This window comes from Citrus clementina, unplaced genomic scaffold (genome assembly GCF_000493195.1).
Source record: "Citrus clementina cultivar Clemenules unplaced genomic scaffold, Citrus_clementina_v1.0 scaffold_1, whole genome shotgun sequence".
Classification (NCBI taxonomy): Eukaryota; Viridiplantae; Streptophyta; class Magnoliopsida; order Sapindales; family Rutaceae; genus Citrus; species Citrus x clementina.
This window is the reverse complement of record NW_006263303.1, coordinates 5,786,159-5,810,534: the sequence shown is the minus strand read 5'-3', so window position 1 is coordinate 5,810,534 and position 24,376 is coordinate 5,786,159. Positions and strand designations below refer to the sequence as shown.

The 24,376-nt window shown below is 34.1% G+C and overlaps 1 pseudogene; it reads right to left on the bottom strand.

The window, feature by feature from the left end:
- Nucleotides 1-22,549: 22,549 nt before the first annotated feature.
- LOC18055856 lies at nt 22,550-23,983 on the bottom strand (annotated as a pseudogene).
- Between the last annotated feature and the right edge of the window lie 393 nt (nt 23,984-24,376).

Below are 24,376 nucleotides of genomic sequence, written 5' to 3'. Positions count from 1 at the left end.
TTTCATTGTAAATTACAATATTCACACTTTAGGATAAATTTTTGAATTTCAAGAATAGAAAATATATAATAGCAATAGGATATTATAATAAGAAGAATTAAACAATAACAATATCAATTAATAGAACATTAGATAAATGTTTCAATCCAAGTCTCATAAAATATTTGTAATCATTAATAAAGGAAGTAAGGAACAATTTCATAAATCCATTATTCTTAAATTATAGAAATACATAAGCAAAATATGTATATGATTTTAGACAAATCAAGATAGTTTCATTCATACCTCCATGAGTAAGATCAAATGAGAGATATTATCATATTACCTCTTAGTGGCTAGAGATCCATGCTAATCAAATGAGAGATATTATCATATTACCTCTTAGTGGCTAGAGATCCATGCTAATAACATGTTATATTATTTATCAATTAGGAGCACAACAATATATATAAAAGAAACAGAAAAAGAAAATCGAAGGCACAACAATAATTTAGAGACAACTTTAATTCAATATATACAAGGAAGGAGATGAGTGCTCCTTTTACAGTCCTATAACCATATAAATGAAATAAATAATTAGTAAATAGATACGTCAATAGTCATAACTTTTTGCGAGATAGTGGGAGTTATAGGATATGATAAGTTGTTTGGCGCAGAGATGAAAAGTTGTTTTGATGAACATCCACATAATTATAATTATTTCATAACATGTTGTTTATATTATTATTAATTATTGACTTGTGCAATTAATTAATTTTGTCATTTTTAGAATGATTATTTTTATTTAATTTATGTGTTGGATTTTTTTCTCTTTGTTTAACCCTATTCAGAGTATTATCATTATAGTGAAAGCATTATTCCAATTTTTTGGATTTAAATAAATTTGTTAAACTCTAAGCATAGCGGGCAAAATATGACATCACAAAAAAGTGACATAGAAAATAAAATAAAAATAGTAATAAAATAAAAATAACTAGCAAAAAACCACAGTACTTGAACATAATCAATAGAAAATCACAAATTATATAAATAGATAAATGAAACCCACCTGTCAAGTATTAGAATAGAAAATAAAAGTATATTAAAAGAAGTTTAGAAATAAAAAAGGTTAAAATATGGGTGTTAAAAATATTTTTCAAAGTGCAAATAAACTGGATATTATTTTAAAATTTTAAAATTTTTAATATTTTAAAAATTTATATTTTAATTAGAGCCAATTATATTAGCACAACATATGTCAGCACAAAAAAGTGACAGAAAATGAAATGAAAATACTAAAATAAAATAATAAAAAGGCACGATGCTGACTATTGAATAGAATTTGTTGTACGTACATCTCATTGAAACATAAAAATCAAATACGCTTCTTCCCTTCATTTATACCGAGGTTTTTAATTAAATATACCCCAAAAGTAGGGTATTTATGTAAATATGCCCCATAGTTTATAATTATATAGATATGCCACTTTGGTGTGTGTATTGACTAAAATGTCCCTAAAAGAAAAATATAAAGCACAAAAAAGCACCCTCCAACACGCCCAACCATTTCACTCCTCACATCATTTCACTCTACACAACAAAAAATCACTCCACGCTCTTAAAATCACTAATTAACAGTCAATGTATGAGATTTTGGTTTGTAACTAGGTACATTATTCATCCAATGAATTAGTTATTTTTAACTTTACATTTATTTTGTTTATTCATGTATTTTCTTGACATTATATTATTTTTAGGGTTTTGTTTGATTTGTGATAAACAACAAAACATCTCACATTTTCATTACATTTGTATCATGCTATGTGATGGATTTTCTAACTACATTTGTTGAAATCTAATTTTGTTCTTAAAATTCTTAACTCTGCACCCATTTTACACGATTGCAATAGTGTGTGTGTGTGAATTTGTACGGCGGTAGTCGTACAAGTGTGCAAAATACTCCAGCTATTATGATACTCTAGCATTCTATTAGTGCAAAAAATACATTTTTTGGAGAAGAAATATGTCCTCTGACTATTACTGGACTATAGTTTTGTATTTTAATAATTTATATGACTGCTGCAACATATGTATTAATTTAAGTAACTACACTTGTGTACGTGTGTAAAATATTTCGACTATTATGAGACCCTAGTGTTGTATTAGTAAAAACAATATATTTTTTGGAGAAGAAATATGTCTCTGACTATTTATTGGATTGTAGTAGTGCAAAAGTATTTTTTTGGAGAAGATATATGTCCTCTGACTATTCGCTAGACTGTAATCATGTATTTTTTAAAGTGACACAACTTTTGTTGTGTATGTATGATTTTACACGACTACAGTCGTGCAACTGTGAAAAATGTTGTAGCTGTTGTGACACTATAGCATTCTTCTAGTGCAAAAATATATTTTTTTTCACTATAAATGTCCTCTGACTATTTACTGGACTATAGTCGTGTATTTTTACAAGTTACACGACTGTTGTCATGTAAATAGGTAGACAATTCCTCACGTCATTATATCTCTTGTTTGATTTTATTTTTGTACTTGTATAATTATTTGTTATATTATTATAGGAAATGATTTCAGTATGTGTGCTTAATATGTTTCATGGTGAATATATTGAGCAAAACAATCATCATAAACTTAATGGTTCAAACGCAAAATGAATCATAGTGCCCCATTCTACAACGTACGCACAATTGATAGAAAGAGTATCTCGAGTTATTTCCATTCATATTTCTAAATTTAACATTGAAACAAATGGGATCATAATAGATGGGCGGAGTGTTTGGAGTAAATTAATAGTTATGATGATTGTGTAGCTACTTGTTTCTCTTGAAACTTATTTATGATTCTGACATGCATTGGACCTATGTTGTTTGATGAATTAAAGTTTGATATGTTAAAACTTATATTGATTGTGTTATCATTATGATGAGTGTTTTAGGTAATTTTGTTATCTACCCATGTACTTGACTACAATCACACATTTATGAAGTTACACTATTGTTGTCGTGTATATATGATTTTACTCGACTACCGCCATTTATTAAGAGATGAGCAATTGATGTTTAAGTGATGAGTAATGATTTATAAGTGTCAACTGATTAATAAAAGTACAAGAAGATTATGAATTCTAGTGAGAGGTGTGTGTATCTATGAAGATATTGTAGTTATGTATCCTCATAGATACTAGACTTTAGTCATGCATCTTCATAGATACTCGACTAGAGTCGCGTATTTGGGCTGAGCATTTCTTTAATTATTTTGATCATCCTGTTATATCACAAATATAAAACAAAACTATCCTCTATTCTTTCAATAATATATTTTAAAAAATAAAACTATATTTAGTTACATCAAATGTCAACTACATCCTTAATGTAACTGTTACATCTCATACTAAATTATAAAAAAATAGCAAAATTAGAGTAATGAAGTTCTTGAGAGTGTGATCCTATATAGTTAGTTTCCAAAACCTATGGCCAAATAATTTGACAGCTAATGTTTTCAATATTATGTAACATCATCCTATTGGCAATTCATGCTGACATCAAGGCCATGGGTTAGGACCTCCAAGTACTCCATTAAAAATGCTCCACAATCACCACTAACAAAATTCATATGTGTGTGTGTGTGTGTGTGTGTGTGTGTGTGTGTGTGTGTGTGTGTGTGTGTATCAATAATAAAATCATCATTCTTATTAAAAAAACCAATATATAATGTACTAAATTGCAAACCTGGATTTGTTTTTGGGATATTTTATACTTGTAAGATGGGCCAAGGGATATTTGATATCACATCAGTACAAACTGAATGTGTTTCGTAATAGATATCTTTTGAAGTAATTGACGTACCATGTCTGCAAATGCTTAAAACCATGACCATCAGAACTAGATAAAACCATAGAGAAATTTTTTTCTTGAAATCAACAGAGAATTTTTAATTTTCTAATAATAAGATAGGAAGACTATGGAAAAAGATACAAATAGGGAAGAAAAAGTCTTTCAAATTCAAATCTAAAAAGAAAAAAGAAAAGAAAATGGTAAGCATTTGGGTTTTAGTACAACTACCTCTATAACAGCAACACAAGTGACATAATGAGTCCAGGAACAAGAATCTGAGAATGAGAAAAGGTAGAGAAAATTTCTTTTGCTTTTTTTTAATTTAAAGAAATGAAAAGAAACAAAAACATTATTTAATAAAATGGCCATATTGAAAGATATGTCGACTAATTCACATATAAAGTATCCAAATTCTACCTGGTGATAGTAAAAATAATAATAATAATTAGAAAAATGAAAAATAAAAAAGGGCCATACATTCTAGCTTAAACTTGTAAATGATGGAAAGTGTTAGTGCTTCAATTTTTTGTACAAGGTAATTCCACATTTTGAGAATATGAAAGTTGTAACAAAGTTACTTCTTCGTCGAAGGTACAGCTAGTGTAGAGAGCAATGGGCACATGTTCTCATGCAAGCATGAAAAGACAAATAGAGAAGAATGAAGGAACGGAGACATGCAGGATGAGGCAGGGTACAAAATAAATTTGTGGTATAAAGCTGAAAAAACTCTTGAAGCAAAAACAAAGGGATACCAAACATGCAAGTGAAATAAGTGAAGCTGACAAGCATCATTATGTTCTTGAATCTTGATGCCTATAATTTATTGATGCTACTACAAATGCCTAGTGAGGTATAAAGGAAGACGACCAAACAACTGGAACTCATTGTTTCTCATCATCAAACTTCAAAAAGTAGATAATCTTCATGTACACAAAACTGTTCATAGATACAGTCTTATTCACGTATACGGTATTGTTCACTAATACGGTAGAGATGGCCATTTATACTTGGGAGATAGTCTATAATAAGTAGTGTGTATTTTTGCATGTCTAGGAAAGTTCTGTCAACAAAGCGATAAGAGCCTATGGAGTCTGGGTTTTAAGTGGGACCGTTGTAACGTCTCCATTCTCTTGGGAACTTTTTTGTGCATTTATTCACGCGAAATAAACATCATAGATGTTGTTTTTCAAGTTTAAATAGTTATTGAAGACACTAATCATTTGAGTTAAAAAGGATCGCAGAGGCATCGTTGTTATTTTTGTCAGCAAGGACTACTATGACTAATATAAAATTTGAAGTAAAGAAATTCGATGGTACCAATAATTTTGGTATGTGGCAATGTGAGGTGTTGAATGTCTTATGTTAGTAAGAGTTGGACGTTGGTCTTGAAGAAAAACCTGACATGATAGATGATAAGGAGTAGATAAAGATCAATAAACAAGCATATAATACTATTCGCCTATGTTTGGTTAAAGATCATAAATACTCTGTCATGAGGGAGACATCAGTAAAGAAATTATAGGAGGCACTGGAAGAAAAGCTTTAAAAATAGGTTTTATATGAAAAAAAAACTCTATCGATTCACGTATGCACTTGGAATGTCAATGAATGACCATGTAAACTCATTCAACAAGATATTAGCAAATTTGCTAGATTTGGATAAGAAGTTTGAAGACGAAGACAAGGCATTGTTGCTGTTGAACTGTCTTTCTAATGAATATGATCATCTCGCCACCACTTTGCTTCATGAAAAGGATAGTGTCTATATGCAATACGTTGTATAACTCTGAGACCATAAAAAAAGACAAAAAAAATCACAGAGATACAGTTGCAAAAGTATTGACAATGAGAGGTTATTCACAAAGCCGCAAACTTGGAAAAAGGAGCAAGTCTAAAGGGAGGCCTGCCAAATATGAGTGTGCTTTTTGTCATGAGAAAAGGCATTGGAAAAATAATTGTCCTAAGTTACAAAAGGGCAAGGCTACTTCTGATGCATGTGTAACAGAACACGATGAGAAGTCAGACTTTAGTCTGGTTGGCATGACATTGACATGTCACTCAGATATGTGGATTTTGGATTCGGGTTGTACTTATCATATGTGTCCTAATAGAGGCTGGTGTTCTAACTTTAAGGAGCGGGTCAGTAGAGTTGTTTCTATGGGCAATGACAATGCCTGTAAACCATCGGAATAGATACAATCCAATTAAAGAATCATCATGGCTCAAACCAAGTCTTGATGGATGTTCGCTATGTACCAAGCTTGAAGAAAAACCTCATCTCATTAGGAGTCCTAGAATCTAAAGGGCTCATAATCACTTTGAGAGATGGATTGTTGAAGGTAGTAGCTGATGCACTAACAGTGATGAAAGGCACAAGAAGAAATAACTTGTACTATTTCTGACGGAGTACAATTATTGGATTAGCATCAACAGTTTCTGGAAGAGATGTAGATTCAGAAGCAACCAAGTTGTGGCATATGCGTTTAGGACATGCTGGTGAATTTTTTTTTGCATACTCTAGTGAATTAAGGCTTATTAAAAGGTGCAAATTCTTGCAAATTAGAATTTTGTGAACATTGTATTATGAGCAAGTAGACAAGGGTTAAGTTTGGTTCAATAATTCACGATGCAAAAGGAATTTTGGACTATGTTCACAGTAATATGTGGGGACCTACCAAAACAGCTTCTTTGGGAGGTATGCACTATTTTATTACTTTTATTAATGATTATTCAAGAAAAGTGTGTGTGTATTTGATGAAGAACAAGAATGAAGTTTTGGGTATATTTATGAAATGGAAGAAAATGGTCGAGACTCAGACTGGTCGAAAAGTCAAAAGACTTTCTTTTAGACAATGGTGGTGAATACAAGAATGATCTATTTATACAAATATGTCAAGATGAGGGCATTGTGCGACACTTCATTATTTGAGATACACTACAGTAGAACGGGGTGCCAGAACGCATGAACCAAACTATACTGGAGAAAGTTTGGTGTATGTTGTCTAATGTTAGATTAGGCAACAAGTTTTGGGCTCAGGCAGTTGTATATGCATGCCATCTTATCAACCGTTTCCCATAAGCTGCAATTGAGGGCAAAATAACTATAGAGTTGTGGACTGGTAAACCTTCTACTGATTATGATTATCTACATGTTTTTAGTTCCACTGCTTATTATCATGTAAAGGAATCTAAGTTACACCCAAAAGCAAAGAAAGCATTGTTCATGGGTATGACTGATGGAGTAAAAGGATACCGTCTCTGGTGTCTTGTTACAAAGAAAATTATTTTCAACAGAGATGTGACTTTTAATGAATCAGCCATGTTGAAATAAAGATATTCTAAAAAAAATGACATGACCAGTAGCACTTTGCAGTATGTGGAGTTTGAAAAGGTTCAAAATGACCCAACTAGTGTCGATGTGACGGATAGTGATTCTCCATCGATCGAAGATGAAGAAAAGGTTCTGACTTAGGAATCTTCGCAGCAAGAAAATTCGATTGCATATAAAAGGCCACGAAAGGAAATTCATAAGCTTGCTTGCTTTGTTGATATTATGGGTGGGTAAAATCGGGTTCGAATCGAGTTTGGATCAACCTGATCGGGTTGGATAAAAATTCATTTGAACTCAACTCGAACTTAAAACCCAATCCGATCCGATCCGAATTATATTCGGATCGGATCAGATCGGGTTATAAATTCAAGTTGAATTCAGATCGGATCGGATGCGGTTCGAGTTAGATTTGAATCAATTTGGATTATTCAGGTCTATTTGGGTCGGGTACAATTCAACAATACATAATTACCTATTATTAACAACCACTAAATACCAATTAAACATTAATATTTCACACATACATTATACATAATATACATCTATAGCATCGCTGTCAAAGGCTCAAATGGGTGTTGCTGCATCACTTCCAAAACCTAAAATCAATAGCTAAAATTCAGGTTGTAGCTTACCGGGTTCGAATGGGTATTGCCGGGTTCGAATAGACATTGAATTGGATTGGGTGATGATGGAGGATTAGAGACATTGAGGTGGTGCAACAGATCCGGTACTTCGTAGCAATAGATTAACAGATCGGGTACTTCGTAGCAGTAGATCAACAGATCGAGTACTTCGTAGCAGTAGATCGGCTTCGGTTGGCGTTGAATCTTGCGTCAGGCGTTAGATCTCGGCTTCGGTTGGCGTCGAATCTTGCGTCTAGCATTGGATCTTGGCTTCGGTTGGCGTCAGCTTCGGTTGTATGTGTGTTTGTGTTTATTTCGGGGAGGCTGGGGGTTGGCTATCGGCAGTGGGTTGCGAGCAAAGGAGGCTGTGGGTGGTGGGTGAGTGGCCGTGTACGTGGGTTGGCTGTCGATAGTGGACTGTTGCTACCGCCGTGCTGCGTGTGTTGTTGTTAATGTGTTATTTGTGTGTGTTTTTGTAATCGTTTGTGTGTGTGTGCCCAATTTGTGTTTGACTTGTGTTTGTGTGTATTGTGTATGTATTGTGAAATGTGAATATGTTGTTTGTGTGTGGCGTGTGTGTTTAGATTTAGGTTTTTTTTTTTAAAGCAACCTGATTGAGTTTTCAGATCGGATCGGATTTGACTCGATCCGATCACAACCCGATCGAGTTTCACTATTTTCATCCGATTAGATTTCTTTTATAACTCGATCCGATCTGAACTTGAAATTTTTCGGGTCAGGTCGGATCGGATTAGGTCGGGTCGGGTATTTTGCCCACCCCTAGTTGATATGGTGGCCTATGCACTTCTAATTGTAGATAATGATATTCCTTCCACTTACAAAGAAGCAATAAGTAGCCTTGAAAGTGTACAATGGAACCCAGCAATAGATAAAGAAATGCCGTCTCTTCATAAAAATAGAACTTGGGAGTTAGTTACACTACCCAAAGAAAAAAGGTAATTGGGTGCAAATAGGTATATGCAAAATATGAAGGATTTCCTCGTAAAAATAAAATTCGATACAAGGCTAGATTGGTAGTGAAGGGTTACGCTCAGAAGAAAGGAATAGACTACAATGAGGTATTTTCTCCAGTTGTGAAACATTCGTCTATTCGAATTTTGCTAGCCATAGTTGTGCAATTTGATCTTGAACAAGTTCAGCTTAATGTAAAAACTGCATTTTTACATGGTGATTTGGAAGAGAAAATTTACATGACTCAGCCAGATGGATTCAAGGTTGCTGGAAAAGAAAATTGGGTTTGCAAATTGACAAAGTCGCTTTATAGATTAAAAAAATCTTCGAGACAGTGGTATAAGCGATTTGATCGGTTTATGAAAGGGCAAAGGTACACAAGAAATAAATTTGATCGTTGTGTTTATTTTCGCAAGCTAAAAGAGGTAGCCTTCATATATTTGCTCTTGTATATCGATGATATGCTAATAGCATCCAAGAGCAAATATGAGATTAAGAAGTTGAAGACTCAACTCATTCAAGAATTTGAGATGAAAGAACTGGGTGAAGCTATGAAGATTCTTGATATGGAGATATACAGAAATAAAGCTCGTGGCAAAGTAAATTTGTCTCACAAGTAATACTTGAAGAAAGTACTACAACAGTTTGGTATGACTGAGCAGACAAAACCTATGAGTACCTCATTGGCTTCTCATTTCAAGTTTTCTGCATAACTATCTCCTTCAACAGATGCGGAACGAGAATATATGTTACAAGTTTCGTATTTAAATGTAGTGAGTAACTTGATGTATACAATGGTGTGTACAAGGCCTGACATTTCACATGCAGTTGGTATAGTGAGCAGGTATATGCATAATCCTAGTAAAGGACATTGACAAGCTGTGAAATGGATTCTACGGTACATTCAGAAGACCGGTTTGAACAGTGCTATAAGTTTGGTTATAAATAGAAATGAGAGATTAGAGCTTGAATTATCCCAATTTTAAGAGCAATAACAAGTGAAGCAATTTGAGAGTTTTGAGAGAGCTTCTACTCGAGTGCTAGGAGGATTCAATTGCGTGTATTGGGGTTGTGGGTATTGAGAGCTTTTCCCACTTTTGTAAAGTTTTATTATTAGTAAAATTATCTTCCAATCTTTGTCCGTGGATGTAGGCATTACACCAAACATGTAAATTATTGTGTCCTTTTCTTTGCATTTGTTTACATCATATTTATATTTCTACAGAAATTGCAATCACCGTAATATTGGTAATTGTTCAACCCCGTGCTTCCGCAACAGTTCGATTGTTAACAGAGGAATACCATAACAAGGATTCTATTCGGTTGTTCCTATGACAGCCTGCCCAGTTGCTTAAGGATTTTCCCTAACCTTACCCCTCGAAAAGTTTTTAAACTTTTGATGACAATAATCAAAAGTTTAAAATTTAATTGGCTGTGCTAAAGTTGCTTTTAGTTTTTATTACCACTATCTATAGAAAATTTGTTTAGAGACTTTAAATATACGAGATATGTTCAAATATTGGACATCTAAAAATTTCTATTTGGAACTCATGACTTCACTTAAGGAATTTTATTTGAAGAACTTGAGAATTTTCCAAGAACGAACTTTATGATCTTTATGCATAAGAGCTGAAGATTTTAATTGAAGAAATTATAACTTCGATTTTTCTTGAAGGTTATAGGACTTATGATCTTGCCTATAGGACTTTTTTCTTGCCTAAGGAGCTTAGGTCTTTGAATTTTCCTAAGAAATTTAGGATTGTAAATCTGCCTAATAAACGGAGGACTTTCAATCTTCTTAGGAAATCTAGGATTTTCAGATTTGCCTAAGGAGCTTAGGACTTTGAATCTTCCTAAGAAATGTCTGATTTGCAAATATGCCAAAGGAACTAAGGACTTTGAGTCTTCCAATGAAATTTAGGGTTCGTAGATCATCGTAAGGAACTCAGGACTTCGAATATTCCTCAGAAATTTAGGACACGTAAATCTGCCAAAGGAACTTAGGACTTTAAAATTTTGCCAGAAGAATTCAGGGCTTTAATTATGGCCCAAGTAATTTAGGTCTTTTACTTTGGATTTTAGACTTTTATTGCCTAAGAGATTACAGATTTTAAAATTTTATTGCCAGAGGTTTTAGGATCTAATACATTTTTATATTTGGCCAAAAATTAACCTTAGATCGATCTTTTTTTAAGATTAGAGCCTTAGAGATTAATATCTCTTTGTAATTAGGCGGGATCTTCTATACTCCTGTTGACATTTTTAGTATTTTTCTTTTCTTTGGGAGACGCATTATGCAAGATGTTTGGCACTCCAGATTTTTCATTAATGAACTATGAACCAATGAATGGGAGTTCATGTACGGGAGGATGAAGTAGTAGCTTCGAAACCATGATTTTTCCAGATGTAGGCTATTCGGATTATTTGCTTCTTTTTCTCAGAGTTGTTTGAAGCTTACTTTTCTGTTGTTGAAGACTTGTTGAAAAATGTGTCACTATGTTGCATGAGCAGTAACCAGGCTTTCTCCTCTTCTATTTCCTGTTTTTTGGACTAAGATGTGCTGAGCCAACGATGCCATTATACTGAATCTTTGATGCAATAGTTTAGCTGACCTTTTCAAAAGCTGATTCTTTGTGTCATGCTAGCTATGACTTCATATTGGGTGATTTTGCTCTTTAGGGAAATTTTTAAAATTTTGCCGCAATTGATATTTATTTCTTTGAAATAAAAATCTTTCTCCTGAATGATTTGGAGCATCGAAGGTAGCTTTGTTCTCAAGCAATTGTCTTCCAAACTTCATATTCCCTCATTTTTGCCATATTGCTGCAACCTTGAATCTTGGGATAGATATATAACTTGTAATTATATTGCTTTATGGATCAACTAACTCCCATCATTGAGTGTGCGACCATTAATGATTCCGGAAACTTTTGCTGTAATAACACCCGCTAGCAGTTCATATCTCATCTCAGTGAGAATATACTTTATTGAGTTATCAGCTGCAAGTGTGTACGAGAAGCTGAAATTATTTTGTAAGGCTTCTTCTTGCTCGTGTAAGAAAGTGGTATCTGTCAATAGGGTGTGACTGTCGAACAGAATTTGCGGTTCCATCGCTGAAAAATCATTTGTAAAAATTCTGAATTGAGAGGGAGAGCATTAGGCTGTAGTCTCTCATTAAACTTTGTAAACGTGTATGTCCGAATCTGATATTCCGTGAATGCTGTTCATATCTCATTATACTTCTCACGGCCGACAACTTCTAGCTTGGAGCAATTGTTTTATCTCTGATATTATGCTGGTGTAGAGATAAAAAATCTCCATCTCTTTTAAATGGTTGAGCATATAATCTTGGAAGAATTGAGGTGCACTTGTTAATTGTGACTTTGTTAGATTGCGTATGTGATGTATGAAGCTTTCCACTGAGCCGAGTGGTGTCTGAATATTTACGAGTGGCATCTGCAGCTTGCAGCTTTCAGCTTGCATCTTTTATGTATTCAAAGCCCTCTTGTATTAAGAGAGGGGATATTTCCATCCTCACCTTTTTATGAGTTGCGCATGTATTGGCCTTTCAACCGAAGTAAGCTTTGAAGTTGCTTTTGGCAAATTGTTAATTTTGCCACCAAAACCAGTTGAATAGCCCATTTGGAGCAGCTGCGCTGCCACAGTACAGCTGCCCCACATCTATAAAAGAGAAGAAATTTTCTCCTCAAGTGTAGTTGTGGGGCAGCTGTGCCGCTGTGCCAAACGGGACCTAAGTTAAGAGATTGTGATGAGTAAATAGTGATTGCCTGTGAGTAAACCTTGAAAATTGATTTGTTCCGTTCACATAATGGCAGTTGTAATTTGTAACCCCAGTTGCGGCCTGTTATGGGAACGAATTGAAGAAACAAGCATTGAAGAATTTTTTTTCAACTCTTACTTTTATAATATTCGTTAATGAATCATTCATAAAATTACGAGTACCTTAAAAAATAAAGATGCATGGAAGTAGCATCTTGCTTTTGCCTCATGAGTGGAAGGAATAGGTTGAAATCCTTATGAGATTTTCCTTTCTGATGACTACCGGTTCCCCTGGCTTGTAGAATTTTTGTTGTGTTATTAATTTTTTGAATCAAACCAATTTGAAAGATAAATATTTCCCGTGTAGGTACATTGAAACCCTCTAGAAGGAACTTCAACTCTGTGATTGTGTCCTTTGCGAGATGGTAGCTAGCAAGGGGAGTTTAGAAAAAGGAAGAAAATCCATAGATGTGAATAAGTTGAAAGGTTCACGAGGTTTCAACATTCTAGGATGCATCCAGTGGCAGATGGCTCAAATTCTTTTATGCTTGATTTCCATTTGAACTGTGTTAGCAGGCTAAGAATTGGTACCATGCAGATATTGATTACGAGACCTTCAAGTTACTTCAGGTTGCTCGTCTTTTTTGTTTATGATCAGTCTCTCTCTCTCTCTCTTAAAACCACTTCATTGATTTTACTTCTTAAATTGATGTATAGAATGACAGCATGATCATGAAGGCTATAAAAAAATACATGTTTTTTAAGGCACTTCATTCCATCGTTCCCATACTATATTCCATATATCAGCCAGGTCATGTTTCAAATACTTGCAAAAAAATTAGGACAGGGAGCCTGACCTTAGGGCTTCTTTAAGTATACTCTCCCTGCACTTCCAGGTGTTGACGAAGCCTATAATTTTATTGTTATTTTTATCTAGACCATAAAGGACCATGCATTTTTCATGGGATTTGATGCATTCTTGTACTTCCTTCTCTTCCAAACTTGGCATTTTGCTCAGTTTGACAATGGCTGCTGACTCCTACGTCTAAAACCCTTTTTGTCTTTTCTTTCAGCTTGAGAAAGGTCAAAGCTTAGTTACATTTGTAAGGGCAAATCAACTAAAGCTATCGTGCAACCTTCAATTCTAAATGACTTTGATCCTCGGAGATCCAATGATGAGGTCCCAATCAAAACAATGTATCAATGACGAAATAAGTTCTGCTTATGGTGAGAACAACCGGAATGTTTAAAGAATTTTCTTTTTTGCTTCCTTTATTCATTAGTTGCTGGCTTATTTATAATAGCAAGTTACAATACGAAGTAGTAGTTGAATCAAACTAAACAACCTCAGCAAAGAATTATCACAAGCTACAATATGAAATAGCAGTTGAATCAAACTGAACAACCTCTGACCAGTTCTTGCACGTGCATGGAAGCATGCATGACCAGTATGGAGACAAACTCGTGCAAGTGTATGGAAGCATGCATGTATCATGCATGAACAGCATGAAGCCTTACGTGATCATGGAACTTGGCATTAGGCTTTGGCTTCCTCAGAGATCTTCTCTTATCATCCAAGCTTTTATTGGCTTCGCGTGTGCTTCCAATGCCCCTTGTAGGTCTTCTCATACTCGGAAGTGTCTGTGCTGATGTAGGAAGTCTGCCATCCGAATATCCAGAACTAGAAGCATTGTCTATGCTTCATTTTGGTGCTGCAATGAAGGTCTTCCTGGGAAAGCGACTAACATCAAAGTAAGTATTAATCAGTTATTTTGGTTTTTATGTTGTTTTTTACCTGCTTTGTGGTGTCATGACTAATTTCTTATGTTATATGATTTACCAGTTTCTTTGTATGTTGGAGTTAAATTCATTTATTAATTTGTTTATGCAGGTCTAATAATAGTGGTTTCTTGGTTAATAACGAAATCATGAGAGTGACTTATCGTGGCCATGGATGAAAAATGATTTTAAGCATACTGAAGTTTGCGATCATTCAGTTCTAAGAGAAAAATCTCTGACAGGAATACTCCGACATTCCAAACACTTTTATTTTGATCTGTTGGTGATTTTCTTATAGTCATAAATCTGTAACCTTAAAGGTTTTTAAGCTACTTGTTTTAGGTTATGTTTGTGATTTAGACGTTATGGCTTTTAAACCATAGTCATTGTGAAATAGATGGATGGTAAATATTAGCTACCTTGTAAAAGTAGGGTTTTTTAATGAAATAACTTAGTTGTGGTGCTTTCAAAGTTAAGTTCAAGCATAGCAGTTGTGAACATACCCTTAAGGTCTTTGGCATACCTGCATCCATTTCCTACAGAGACTGCTTATTTGCTTACTATATTTTATCTAGGTACACCAATTGCATCCTTATAGGAAAATGTTGGGGAGGGATGGTGGGTGGAGACAAAAATGGTGCACATTTGTTGTGCTATATATGTGTTTTTTACTTGGGGTAAAGTTTCGCTAATTAGTGAATTGATCAAAGTATCTATTGTACAGGTTCACTCAAGTGACAGCGGATGTAGAGGAGAGCTCTGTTATCATCGGTGAGAGGAGCAGAGCTGCAATTGAAGCTCTAAGAAGAGCAATTGACGAGAGCCACCATAGGATTGCCATCCTTATGGTGTTGGCCACATGCCAGACTTGGGAAGGCAACTACGGGAGAAGTTCGATCATTTTCCTTCCGGGATTCAATGGATAATAGCTTGGTCCATAAGTAACCGTGATTTGAATGGCAATTCCCTTTCATTTCTGAAGACAATGGCTAATGTTTTAGGTTGGCCATTGAACAGATACAAGACTTCAGCATCATTTTTTCTTCAGTCCTTACACTGAATCTCTGGTTCTAGGAAGTGAGACCTCTTTTTCGGCTTTGAAATTTACCGGTATGTTGATAATGCTAATCCGCTGTGGAAATCTCAATTGATTTTTATGGTCATTCAAATTCACGAGGCCAAAGGTAATCTGCGAATGCCTTTGTAATTATCTTCGTTACCATCTCATATCAAAGGTATCGTGATTTGTTTGTCAAGCTACAATTCTAACAGTAAATCTAATTGAATTTATCTGTCTTACCAATTAAAATCAAAGTTGACATTTTCTTTCTTCCGTCCGTCCATTGTTTTCTTTTTTCCGGTATAATTTGTTGCTTATAGCCGCATTTAGATTATAGATGTTGTAACCATTGTTGAACATAAATTTGAATCCAAAATCTCTACCAACAAGGGTGGAGTGTCGGCGCATTTCTAAGAAGATCATTCATACAAGTCTTAATTAAAAAAATTACACACATATATATAGAGCTTAAACACAAGTCGATGAACATTACAAACAGAGAACTTCAATATTTGGTCGGTTCGTCTCAGCAATTCGTCATAATTAAAATCCATAATGCTCACAGTCTCAATCTGTTTGTTCCAAGCTATCGATAAGAAAATATACATCTTAAGTCAACATTCTAGAATACTCATTCATTCAAATTAAGATAAGAGATACATGTAAAAACTCAAAACAAAGAAAAAGAGTAACTAACTATGCTTAACTGTAGGTTATTCAAAGGAACATCCAATACTAGAAGTCAAACTCAAATGCATAATCCTAATAACAAAACCCATGAGGATACTGAAGCAGCTGCAGCTTCCTCATCGTCTTTGCTTAAGCTACAAAAGACAATGCTTCTTTCTTAAAGATGAGAGTAAAGGTATTACAGGTTAATTTTTTTTTTTAAACTCATACAAAAGTCTAGCAAAGCTCTGAATGACAGGCGTAGAGTTACATCTTAACATGTAAATCAAGAGTTAATCAAGTCAAATAGCAACTCAAGGTTACAATATCTCTCACAGAATTTTTGCACTGATATTTTGTGCTCTAAATTGGTTATTTGCTAATTTGTTCATGTACTATACATCTGTAGTTCAGAATGAAATTTGTTCTTCTGCAGGCAGTTTTGCTGTATGGCAATCTTGCTGCAGTTTACCAATATAAAATCACATTCCAACTAAATTTTATGCCAACCTTTAGAACAAGCTAACTCAACCACCAAAAATAGTTGCCATTATTTCTGGAGAGTAAGTTGTGTTCATCCCGAAATAACTACCATTGTCACTGCGGAAAACATCCTCACAAGCTGCTAAATAATCTTAAAAGGGGGAAAAACGGGTACTACCTTTTATGCAAAGAGTCAAAATATATGGATTAATAGAATGAACCAACAGATTCATTAAAGTTCAAGAATATAGAATAAGACAAATCGCAACACAAATTCAGGTCATAATCCGAATACTCGGGCGGAGCTCAAGAGGAAATTTTAGGGGGCCAAATTTAAACTTATAATTTTGATGTTATTAGAAATAATAAATTACAACCAGACCAAATCATCCAAAAACAAATAGTAAGATACTATATGAAAAAAAATAATTTACATTTATAATTCAAGAAGGAAGATGATTACAAAGCAAAAGAGCCTTGTACAGAAGCTATTAAAAGAAAATAAAAACTTAAACAAAAATCATCATAACTGTAGAGGGAAAAAGCTTCCTCAAGAAACAAAATATTCTTAACATAAGATACTAAACCCAACAAAATCAGGATCTCCAACATTAAAATGAAACACGACATTCTTTCATATCTCGAAACTCATTGACTATTGGTTCAATACTTAATCTTTCTGCAATTTACCTTTCAATGTACATAATCAATGAATTTGTAAGAAATTCATCCTCCATTTTATTGCGAAGTCTTGTCTTTACTATACATGTAATACCCTAATTCTCCTAAGGATATTTAAGTCTTTTTAGTTTTAGTGATCATTTTTACCCTAGTATAAATAGAACAAGATATCTTTTCCATTATGGGAGAGGGAGAAAGAGAAAGCGGCTAAGGAAAAAAAACGACAGAGAGAAAAAAAAAAAGATGACGAGAAAAGAGAGAAAAGAAAAGAAAAAAAGAAAGTTTTCTTCTTTATTCTGCCATGAGCAACACATGTGATTAAGTTGCGTAATTTGAATTGGGTATTGTTGAGACAAGATTTGGACTTGGAGGTAAGCTTTAATTCTTAGTTTTTATTAATTTGTTGTGGAGAAGCATGATTGCAATAGAAGTAGAAACCTAAGATTTTGTAGAAATATGCTGACAATGTATTATTACAAAAATCATAGTAATTTTTAAAAATTGATTTTAATTCTGATTTTTGGATATGTTAAACTAGATATCTTCTATAATGTTTTGAAACTTGTTTCAAATTGATTGGATAAGATTTCAATTAATTATGATGTTTCAAAGTCAAGTCTGAAAACCTGAAAATTTCTAATTTCAGTGAATAACATGAATTACGAAATTATTTTTACCATAGCTAGACTTCTTCAAAAATTATGAAATTTGGATCAATGATTTTTCTATATGTCTAGTATGATTCTGTAAATGTTCATGATTTTATGATGAATCAATAAATTGTTTTCTATTTTTAAACTAAGTGTGTTCAAAACAGAAAACTGTTTGACAGCATTGATGATGTTTGAAACGTCAATTATTTTCAATAGTTTTTTAAGGAATCAAGTTATGAAATTTTTATCAATAAACTTTCAATATGTCAGCATATGGTCTGTAAAATTTGAGAGTTTTCCAATGAGGGAATAATTTATTAAAAAATCAGAGAATATGGACTGCTCTGTTTTGAGGGCCGATTATTGAGGACATTTGAGGTTGAGCTTATGAGATGTTTAAATTGAGATAGTTGAGGACATTAGAGTTTTATGATTGAGACTTGATTATATCTTATAAGAAATTTATTGATGATTTTATGTTGATGATATCAGTATGCATTTGTTGCATGAGGATTCTAAGAGGTAAGTAAACTAGACTTCAAAACAAATCACAATACACAATATATATGTTTGACTTGTGTGAAAAGCCTATTTTGATATGTACAAATATGGATCTATATGTCTCTGCCCTGTTGTTATGTGTTGAGCGCGATTATGTACATGGGCATATGTATGTGTGATGGTTCATTGGCATGAGCACGAATATGCATTGAGTTTTCTATGAATGAGAAAGTGGATTTTAGCAAATGGAATTTCTAGTTTATAAGATTTTGCATTGGGGGCCATCTCTTGAAGTTGTGTGGGGGCTACCTCTTAAGACTATACGGGGCCCACCTCTTTAGAGCCAGAGCGCCGCAAAGTGCCATGCATGGTGTAAAATGCCACAATTGCAGAATATGTATTTCATTGAAAGAAAATGAGAAAGTTTGAAAGCGAAAAAAAAAGAGATTTTTATGAATTTGTTTACAATATTTCCAAAAGATCATGGCATATCATCCATTTGCATTATGTATAAGTATGTATGTATTTTGGTATAAGAAAAAAAAGTTTGCTTACTGGGTCTTATACTCATTATAGTTTATTATGATTCAGTTTACAAAAGTTGGGATTGATTCGGAATGAGTGAGAGATGGATTTGAATTGAGGATGGTAGATGGTTTGGTTAAATTTTTAAGTTATTCTGCTGGCTTTTGTATTTGAGGTTTGAATTTTATCCGTTGTAAAGAGTTATTTAAATTCATATGTGAGTTGTGGTTAGATTTGCCCTCGAAGTTCGAGCTGTGGTGTTACAATACGCATAGCCGAAAATGATCATTCCGTAGTTGCAATAGACACTGGAAGAGTTAGCACAAGAACAATTATTCTATAGACAAGGGGCAATATTGTTGCTTTTCTAGTACTAACCAACCATTTGCTCAAGTCAGAAATAGTCGACAAGCTTTTGAACTCTGGATGTTGAACTACACTGTACTCATAATGCTCAAGTTGAATTTTTAAATTCATTTTATCAACGTCTGTGAAGTCTGCTGGGTAAAACTTGTTAGCCAATTAACAAACATCACCAATTCTAAACGACTCCCTACATTCACGAAGATCAAGTGCTGAACTCAGTATAAGAAACTGCACTGCATGTTCATTAAATCGACCACTTAACTTTTGTAATTAGTAATCTATAACAGCATAAAACAAATTTACCCTATAATGTTTAGCAACAGTAAAGTTATCTTCTTGACGCCGAGCTTGACCATGTCTTGCAACATAATGAGCATTCATTTATGGAATATCTATATTTCTTGCCTCACAAAATGATTTCACTTGATCAAGCAAATTAATCCACCCATCATCTCTAAATTTCTGAATAAGTCCTTTAGTTGATGAAACAAGATGCATAGCATGTAAAACATCTTGAGATTTAGATTGCAAAGCTTGGCAAAGTATATCAGTGATTGCCATAATTTCTTTCATAAGGTGCAAGATAAAGACAAACTCAAAAGTAGTCATTACCTCATATGCAGCATCAGCATCTCCTCATTGGAAAGCATTAGTGCCATCTTCAATGATATTAAGTAGAACAAAACATATTGCACTGAACATTTTTATTAAATTGGAGACTGATCTGAAGTGAGAACTCCACCGAGTATCCCCAGGCCTTCGTAAAGTGCCAATTTGATTAAACTCTCTCCCACTCTCAAGCTCATCAATGGAAATCATGTACTCAATGTCAGCAGCTTGAGCAAGTTTCAGTTCACCATTGCGCTTACAAAAAGCACCAACAATATTCACAACAGAAGTCAGTTTAGTAAAGAAATGATGAATAGGAATAATCTCATGAGATACTGTGACTAAAGCCAATTTTAGTCGATGAGCCAAACAATGAATGTAGTAAGCGTATAGAAAATCTTTCAAAATTAAAGCTTGTAAACAATTCCACTCACCCCGCATGTTACTTGCACCATCAAGTCCAAAAAAAGTTCTCGCATCTTTTTCAACAAATCTCAAAACTACAACCATTTGTTCTTTCTTCGATTCATCGCATGATTTGTCTACAATTAAACAAAACTTGTGACAAGATATCATCTAGGTCCAGTATTAAGTGATATTACTCATGCTCAGGGATAATATAAAAAATTATTAGAAAACCTTTATTAGAAGGACAAAAGTGTAAGGAAACAAAGTACCCAAAATAAATTTACAGTAACCCAAATTCAAACAAATGAAGTAGAAGAAGAACGAACCAAATAGAAAAGCACACTCGCAAATGAGAAGAATTCTAGATGTTTGTAATATAAGTCTTGAACCCCTGATTCTTTCTCTTGCTATTTTTTTGCTTCGGCTTTTTCTTTCATTTGTTTTGTCGGATTCATATGCTAAATGATTAATTAAATATTGATCAATCTTTATTATAAAGGATAAATAAGGATGATATTTGGGATTAATGAGGATGATATTTGGAATATTGGTCATTGCTCTCATTTTTTTGATAGGGAATCATTTGCTTGTCTAGAACTTTAAGTACATCTTGGTCAAACCAACGATGACATTATGTGATCGACAATCGACAAAATATAAATCATTTCCAGTCGTTCTAGATACATTTTTTAAATATTGGCTTTTTTTTATATTTAAATCGTGTATCTCCATCACTTGTAGTGATTTATCATTCAATGACTGAGTGAAAAGTAATTTAATGATCCAATTAGAATATTTCTTATTTTGTACATAAGCAAAGCATTCAAAGCTGTACTTCCCATACTTTTTCTACCCATCCAAAGGATCCCTCCCAGATTCCAGGAATCCTATACCTATATTCCAGTAAAATGATTTCAGGAAATAGCAAAATCGCAAATAGGGAACTATATTAGTGACCTACCAAATTTCATTGTAGAAATTTTCAGGATCAACAATTGGACCATGCCAATTAGAAATACCTTTTCTTCGTTAAAGGGAGATATTACTCGATTCATTTCTATATCCCTCATGATATATATAATAACTTGGGCATCAATTTCAAATGCATATCCCATTTTTGCGCAGCAGGGTTTTGAAAATCCACGAGAAGCAACTGGTTGTATTGTATGCGCCAATTGCCATTTAGCTAATAAGCCCGTGGATATTGAGGTTCCACATGCGGTACTCCCCGATACTGTATTTGAAGCGGTTGTTAGAATTCCTTATGATATGCAACTAAAATAAGTTCTTGCTAATGGTAAAAATGAGGCTTTGAATGTGGGGGCCGTTCTTATTTTACCAGAGGGGTTTGAATTAGCCCCCCCCCCCCCCCCCCCCCCCCCATCGTATTTCGCCCGAGATGAAAGAAAAGATAGGCAAGCTGTCTTTTCAAACCTACTGCCCCATTAAAAAAAAAATTATTGTGATAGTGCTAGTTCCTGGTCAGAAATATAGTGAAATAACTTTTCCTATTCTTTTCCCGAACCCCGCAACTAATAAAGATGCTTCCTTGATATAATTTGGTTTAGAATTAACCATTGGTTGTAATCATTTCCATTTAAATTAAATCAATGTGAAAGTAATAGCTTGGTTATGATTACTTGGGAACTGAACAATCGAGGAGCTGTAGTTCTTTGGTTTATTTTTCTTCTCCGTGATGCATAAAGGCTCTTTTATATAACGACGAGTAAGGGACATTGTGTTGAATTGATGAACAATTGAGGGCCAAAAAAAAAAAAAAATGGGGCGATAGTGCCAGGAAAATTGACAAAATGGATCAATGGTATTTACTGTTTAAGGTTTTTAAAGAGAGAAAGTGAACGAAACCATACTTGGGATCAAAACTATTGAGGAGCTGTTAGCCTTTTTGGTTTCCCATTCGTTTCTGTGATGCATAAATACTCTTTTTAGTGACGACGATTAAGGGACATTGTGTGGAATTGACGACCAATTGAGGACCAAAATTGGTAGAAGGTTCTCTGATCATAGGATAACAATAAAGAATTTTTTGGCTTTGGCAGTTTGTTATTGAGGCCCACGATTCTTTTGTTTGATCTTTCCGACACTGATATTATTCGAAAACCTTTATTAGAAGGACAAAAGTGTAAAGAAACAAAGTACAGAAAATAAATTCTGCAGTAACCCAGATTCAAACAAATGAAGTAGAAGAGGAACGAACCAAACAGAAAGGAAACACTCGCAAATGAGAAGAATTCTAGATGTTTATAATATAACCCACTGTAGAGGAAGTGCCTCTGTTACAATACTTCAAAGCTTAAATGACGAAAGACTTCTAATCTAATCCAACTTAGACTAAATAAAAAACTAACATCAACCAGAACTCTTAAGGACGAGAAAGCTTTAGATATAAGACTTCTAATCAAATAGAACAACATCAATTAAAATAAAGAAAAAAACAGTTTAAACATTAACCAAAAGCACACTTCCCAAGCTTTCCAGTTACTTAATTAATTGTTGGCGCAATGAGTCGACTTAAACGACACTGTCCTTTGCTCAATGTCATAGCCGATTAAGAAGTTCATCTGCATTATGTTCCCGTAAATTGTATTGGCATCACCACCTCTAAAAGCAGAACACATGAGATCATCTGAAATATTCTGAAAAATGTTGGAAGGGCTCAATTTCACATCTGCGCCTTTAAAATGAATTGTTACTTCAGGAAGCTCAGGCTGTGAACTAATATTATAACAGAGAATATCAGATAGGCCAGGCTCACCTATTTTGATTTCAATGGGTTGTGCCCTTATCATGTTGGACATTACTAACTTCAAATTTGAGTGATACTCTAGTGGTAATAAAGTACGCTGAACACCAGTATCAACAAAATGTTTCCAGCATCAATAAAATATTTTCCACCAGACACAAATTCTAGCCTTTGGTTGCCTACACTGATTGCTTCAAGGGTGAGATAATAATGGTCCCTAATAATCAAAGGGGTAGAAGCTACCCCGGCACCCGCAACAATTCCACCAAAGTTTATTGTGCTTGAACCTTCGTGGGGCAGGCAATAGGAGAATTTACCAGCAATTGATGTTGCCATTTGAGAAATTAATGAAGAACTGCCGGGTCCAAGGCCAATGGTGCCTGTTTGATTTGAAGGAGTGTTTGGGCTTTCACTGTTGTTGTGTCCGCAACCAAAGATTATTTTTGGCATTTCAAGGGGCTTTCCGGATGTTGAACCGAAAGTGAGAGTTTCAGTGGCAATATTGCCACTTGAGAACGATCCATGTAAACCTCTTCCATATGCCAAGGAGTAAATGCAATCTCCTTCGGAGCAATTCGTTCCGGCTATGACACATTGGAATGAGAAGCAAGAAATAGAATTGTATGTGGAAGACTTTTTAGGATCAAAGAGTGAAGCCTCTTGCCGGAAACACTGTGATTGTGGGCAAGGCTCACACTGTGTCCATACTAAGTCACTTCCTGTGTCAACTGAACCATATATATCGACAGGAGGACTGCCAATTGATAAATGCATCACATAGATACCATGAACAAAAATTATTTCCGCTTGAAATAATTTGGGATTTTCATCTTGAAATAATTTGGGATTTTCTTTGGTGCAAAAAGAAGGCCAGATAATAGAAAGACAAAGGAAAGCATAAGTAGAGAACGTTTTCAATGCCATGACGTCGAAAAGTTTTCAAAATATCGAGAAGTTTTCAGATGTTTGGCATGATTTTGCAAGCTGTGGTATTTATAGGCATTTTGTCTCTTCATTGAGTATTATTGTCATGAATGCTCGTATTTGTTTTGGGTTCCTGAACCCCTGATTCTTTCTCTTGCTATTTTTTTTGCTTCGGCTTTTTCTCTCATTTGCTTTGTCGGATTCATATGCCGAATGATTCATTAAATATTGATCAATTTTTATTATAAAGGATTAATAAGGATGATTTTTGGAATTAATGAGGATGATATTTGGAATATTGATCATTGCTCTCATTTTTTTGATAGGAAATCATTTGCTTGTCTAGAACTTTAAGTACATCTTGGTCAAACCAACGATGACATTATGTGATCGACAAAATATAAAATGAGATTTATAC